Genomic DNA, 5,998 nt, shown 5'->3' with positions numbered 1-5,998 from the left:
GATGCAAATTCCATGCAAACTCTGCATTCCAGCCTTCTCTCGTTGAGACTGTGCCCACAGGGGGCTGCTGAGTCTTAGAGAGGTACAGGGGTGGAGTGGGCCAGCTGAGGCTCAGGACTGGATTGGGGCTTGTGAAACTCCAACCCTGGGCCACTCAGAGTTAAAGGGTTCTGGGGCAGTTGGGGTGAAAGGCCCATCCTTAGCCTTTCTAATCCAGTGGTGAGATCAGTTTATGTATGTGCGTGTGTGTGTGTGTGTGTGTGTGTGTGGAGGGGCACAGGCAACCTGGAGGATAGGGTGGGAGGGGCCCTTGGGGTAACAGGGATGGAGGCTGGTGTCAGCACAAGTGGCGGGGATCTACCTCCATCCCTACAAAACTGTTTCTTCATGTCATAACCTACTATCAGTAGGCCTCTTCCATCCTAGCCCCCTCTCCCCCAAGAGCAGGAGGAGTGGCTCTGGGTATGAGTGGGAAACTGGCTCCTGAGGGACACAGAGGTGGAGATGGGATGGTGGGGATTCTAGTGTTTGGGGCTGGGGCTGGGGTGGGAAAGTGGATGGCATTAGGCATGAGGATGTAGCTGGGGCACTCCCCAGTTATGACCAAAACATGGATGCATGACTCTTGAGAAGAGCTCAGTTGGGCTGAAGAACTGGTTCTCCTGGACCAGGGGTGGGACCAGAGCAGGAGAGGCCCCTGGGAAGGATGCAGGTTCAGCTGGGTTGGCTCACGATGGCCGCCCACACAGGAAGCCCAAGTCCTCACTGCTGGGGCATCTCCACTGCCTTGCCCCCACCCCATGCCCTGCATGGCAGGGAGAAACCCTGGGGCCCCATCCCACCTCTAGGACACAGAGAAAAAAACAGATCAGGTCACTCCACAAGGACATGCATGACTGGTCTTCTGTCCACCCCTTGGTCACTTCCTTCCAGCCACTGTGGCCTCCTCTCTGTTCCTTGAACACATGGTCTTCGGGGCTTTTGCACTTGCTGTGTCCTTGGTGTCTAACACTGTCTTAGTCTCTTAGTGCTGTTATATAACAGAAATACCACAAGTGGGTGGCTTTAATGAACAGAAACTTCTTTTCTCACAGTTCAAGAGGCTAGAAGTCTGAATTCAGGGTGCTGGCTCTAACCGAAGTCTTTCTCTTTCTCTGCTATTGGGGAAAATCCTTGTCTCTTTCAGCTTGTCTTCTTTAGTTCCTTAGAGATCTCCACATGGCATCAATCCTTTTCCATATGTGTTTCCTGGCTTCTGTGGCTAATCTACTCTTTTGTATCTCAAAAGTGATTAGTTTCAAACACACCCTACACTGATATGGCCTCTTTGACGTAACAAAGAAAATCCCACTCCCAAATGGGATTACATCCCCAATTGTAGGGGTTAGGATTCCAACACATATTTTTGGGGGATACAATTCAATCAGTAACAAACATCTTTCCCCAAACTGCTTCATTTTGGTCATCCAGGTCTCAATTCATGTGTCACCTCTTTACCCCCTGACTGTGTTTTAATGCCCCCTCCCCACCCTGCACCTCCACTCATGCTAACGCTGCATGGCTTTGTCTCCCACTGCACTTATCATTGTCTGGAAGGTTTAATTTGCTTCTGTTTGTCATCTGTCTCCCTCACCACCTATAAACTGGTGGTGGCTGGGATAGTGCCTGCGGAAGTCAGCTCTTCCTGGCACCTAGGACGTGTCTACGGAGACAGGAACCATAAAGCTAACAGATTCTACCTACAGTGTCAACGCTAGTGGGGGCTTTCCAGATCTTTTCACCCCACCCACATATATGACAGATTCAGTCCACAGAGGCTTAGAGACTTCTCGGGGTCCCACAGAGCCTGGCGGCTGAGCTGAGAAAGAGGGTGGCCCGCCTCCCACTGCACCAGGTGGACGGAAAGCATAGAGGGGTCCGGAGTGCAAGTAGGGGAACCCCCCAGTCCAACAGCTGAACATGAGCCCAGGGCTCTTGTGGTGAAAACCAGGTGAAATTGTGCACTACAGATTAGTAGGTAAACACAATTAAGCCCCTGCACCAGTGCATTTTACCAGTGCATAGGGTACTCACGGGTTAATCCGTCCCTGCGTGAGCCCCTTCCCATGTCCTACGGGAAGACGTGCCCAGAGCCAGGACAGTAGCTCAACATGTGGGCGGGTGAGTATTCCCCAGTAAAGCTCCCTCCAAACTGGCTTTCTGGGAAACCAGATTCCAGAGTTCCGCCCTCATCCCTCCCTTTCCGGCTCGGGGGCATTTTTAAGACGGGCATGCCTTCAAATGCTAACTTTGGCGCTGGCCAAGTGGTGTTCGTCCTCTCGCGGGTGCGGGCTCCGCGAACTACCAGTCAAGGCTCCAGCACTTCGTGGCTCTGCTACCCAAAAACCCGCTGGGTTCTAAATCAAGGCCTGGATTTAAGGGGCCCAAGCGTCCAGCCTCTGCCGGCCACAAGGGGGCGCCTCTGGGTATTTCTTGTCAGTCGCGGTAGCGTTGTCTCCCAAATGGGCTGGAGCTCTTTTCTTCCAGGGATGGTCCCTCTTCAGTTCTCTGCACTGTTGCAGAATTATACCTCTTTTATTCCTCATGTCCTCTTTATCTGTTCTTAAGAAGGAGAGGAGACGTATTATATGAGACCACGATTATAAGAACTCGAAAAATAGTTTAAACAGAAGAAAATATTCTTTGATGATTACCAGAGTGGGGAGGGAGGGAGGGGGAGGGGTTTTCTCACTAATTAGATAGTAGATAAGAACTATTTTAGGTAAAGGATAAGACAACACACAATACAGCAGAGGTCAGCACAACTGGACTAAACCAATAGCAAAGAAGTTTCCTGAATAAACTGAATGATTCGAAGGCCAGTGTAGCAGGATCGGGGGTTTAGGGACTATGGTTTCAGGGGACATCTAAGTCAACTGGCGTAATAAAATCTATTAAGAAAATATTGTGCATCCCACTTTGGAGAGTGGTGTCTGGGGTCTTAAATGCAAGCAAGGGACCATCTAAGATGCATCAATTGGGCTCAACCCACCTGGAGCAAAGGAAGAAGAAGAACACCAAGGACAGAAGGTAATTATGAGCCCAGGAGACAGAAAGGGCCGCATAAACCAGAGACTACATCAGCCTGAGACCAGAAGAACTAGATGGTGCCCGGCTACAACCAATGACTGCCCTGACAGGGAACACAACAGAGAACCCCTGAGGGAGTTAGAGGGCAGTGGGATGTGGACCTCAAATTCTCGTAAAAAGACCAGACTTAATGGTCTGACTGAGACTGGAAGTGTTACCAGAGAATGGCCTCAGTTCTTGTCTTCGGTGTAGGAAAGGATTCAAACACTGAGACAAACAGTGCCAAGCGAGCAGAGGTTTATTAGTAAAAGTACACTTGACTAGGAGGCATCAAGTGGGCTACTCAGGTAGAGAAAGAATCTGAGTGCCCCATAGTTGTTTTCTTTGGGTTTTATACACTTTTTTCTCTTTATCTGTCTCTATTAACTTTTAAAAGCCAGGACAAGACCCCCCTATGAAGACTATTTCCTTGGCTTAAGGTTTAATTACCAAATTAGAGATCTTATCAAGTTAAGAACTTTATCAAGTCAAAGACCCCTATAAAGATCATTTCCTTGGCTTAAAGTTTAACTGTGTAGGGACCATCTTATTGAGGAATGTCACCATCCCCTGTCTCTTCCTTTGTAGGGATTGTCTTATTGAGGAATGTCACCACCCCTGCCTTTTCCTCTTCCTGAGTGCAAGCTCTCCCCCTCTCCCTTACAGAAGAACCCCAGACGTCATGGTCCCCAGACCTTCTGTTAGCCCAAGACTGGAACCATTCCCAAAGCCAGCTCTTCAGACAGGGATTGGACTGGACTATGGGATAGAAAATGATACTGGTGAAGAGTGAGTTTCTTGGATCAAGTAGACACATGAAACTATGTGGGTAGCTCCTGTCTGGAGGGGAGATGAGAGGGCAGAGGGGGTCAGAAGCTGGCTGAATGGACATGAAAATAGAGTGGAGAGGAGTGTGCTGTCTCATTAGGGGGAGAGCAACTAGAAGTATATAGCAAGGGGTATATAAATTTTTGTATGAGAGACTGACTTGATTTGTAAACTTTCGCTTAAAGCAAAATAAAAATTAAAAAAAAGAGAAGACAAACACATGAATTCACTCTGCTTTCCTAAACCATAGCTTTATAAAAATTAAAAAAAAGAGAAGACAAACACATGAATTCACTCTGCTTTCCTAAACCATAGCTTTTCCAGAGTAAATCTAACCTAATGTTTATTATTCCATTTCATCCACCCAGATATTTTATACAAAAAAACCTAATAGGCAGACATCCTTAGCAACACAAAGTTCAAGGCTCACCACATGCCCCAGATAACATTTGGACTTGTTGTTAGTTGTTGTTCATTGCCATCAAGTTGGCTCTGACGCATGGTGACCTTGTGTATAAAATAACGAAACCTTGTCTGATCCTGTACCATCTTCATGATCATTGGTATGTTTGAGTCTCCTGGGCATTTCCAACAATGGGTATTTCTTAGTCCTTTGATTTTGTTTCAAGAAGAACAAAATCTGATGATTTTGGCTAAATTCTTAGGTTGGATTTACAGATGAGATATCCCCAAACACACCTCTTGTGCACAATGGCATCACAGGAGCAGGAAGTGAAAATGTAGCCTTTGCCATTGCTGAGGACTGCATACACACACACTGTAGCAATGGGAGAAGCGATTTGGTTGAACAAGGAGAAGATTCTTGGGTTGGAAGGAAAGGGATGGGCAGTGCTTTTTCCTGGGGCTGTGGGACTTCTACACAGCAGGGGCTCTGGGATGGCACTTCCACCAGGGAGGAGATGCAGTTAGACCTGGAGCTTTCAGGAAGGTGCACGTTTTGTTTTCTTAGATCCTGGCAGCCAAGGCTAGTGAACCCCCACTGCCTGGAGGGATGACCACTGACAATGGTGTAGAAATGGGCTGTGACACTCTGCAGCCTCACAAAGCCCTGGCCTGCATGAGGCTCTGGGTGGAATTCCAGCTTTTCTGACCCTAAAGCCATCTGCCGCCAGCACCATAGGGATGAAGGAACAGCTACCTTGTCACTGTCCAAAGATACTGACTCTGAGCAGAGAGAGGCTGGTGGTGGTGTTTGGTCAGCTACAGAACTTGACTCAGGAGGCAGAGGTGGTAAGGTGGGCTGAATCTAGTGGAGGTCTAGGGAAGCAGGCAACCACAAAGGTTGCCGTGGATGACCTGACCTGAGGGCTGCACAAGTCTCTATTTTTAAGGGTGGTTTGGCTGGATGGGTGAAAATCAGACTCACCAGATTACCATCTTTATTAGTCAGAATAGGCTAGCTTATGCTGCAGTAACAAACAGTCCCATCATTTCAATGCTTAACCCAATGAAAGTTTATTTCTTGTTCAGCTCCAAGTCCAGCTCAGGTCAGCAGGGGACTCTGCCCATAGTCACTGGGAGACACAAGCTGATGAAGTCTCCACAGTGCTTCCACAATAGCAGAAGAGAGAACTTAGAAGTGTCTCATATCACATCAGGGATTAAATGCTCCAGCCTGGTGATGACCCGCATTACTTCTGCTCATAACTTAATAGCTAAAAGTACTCTCGTGGCCCTACCCAGCTACAGGAGGGCCAGAGGTTGTCTTTTATTGTGCAGAAAGAAAGGAGATTTCAATGTGAATGCTAACAACTACCGTACCTAGAAACTGGACTGTGAAGCTCAGCAGTGCCTACTTTTTTCCTATCAGTCGTGGAGTCAAGATATCTTTTCAACCCCCTGATGACACACCCTGGGAATTAAAGGTAGGAATACAGGGCTTGGCCATGTGATGGGTTGGGCTGAGAAGCTTCCTGTCTCCAGAACAGATGATCTGTGGACTCATTGTGGCTCCCTACTTCCTCAACCCCCTAGCGCCACATACCGACAAACACACACACACACACACATATCCAAACATAAAAATGAAATGGGAGCCAAG

Source organism: Elephas maximus, chromosome 19 (assembly GCF_024166365.1).
Source record: "Elephas maximus indicus isolate mEleMax1 chromosome 19, mEleMax1 primary haplotype, whole genome shotgun sequence".
NCBI classification, from domain to species: Eukaryota; Metazoa; Chordata; class Mammalia; order Proboscidea; family Elephantidae; genus Elephas; species Elephas maximus.
The sequence above is the reverse complement of the archived record's forward strand: the minus strand, read 5'-3'. Positions refer to the sequence as shown.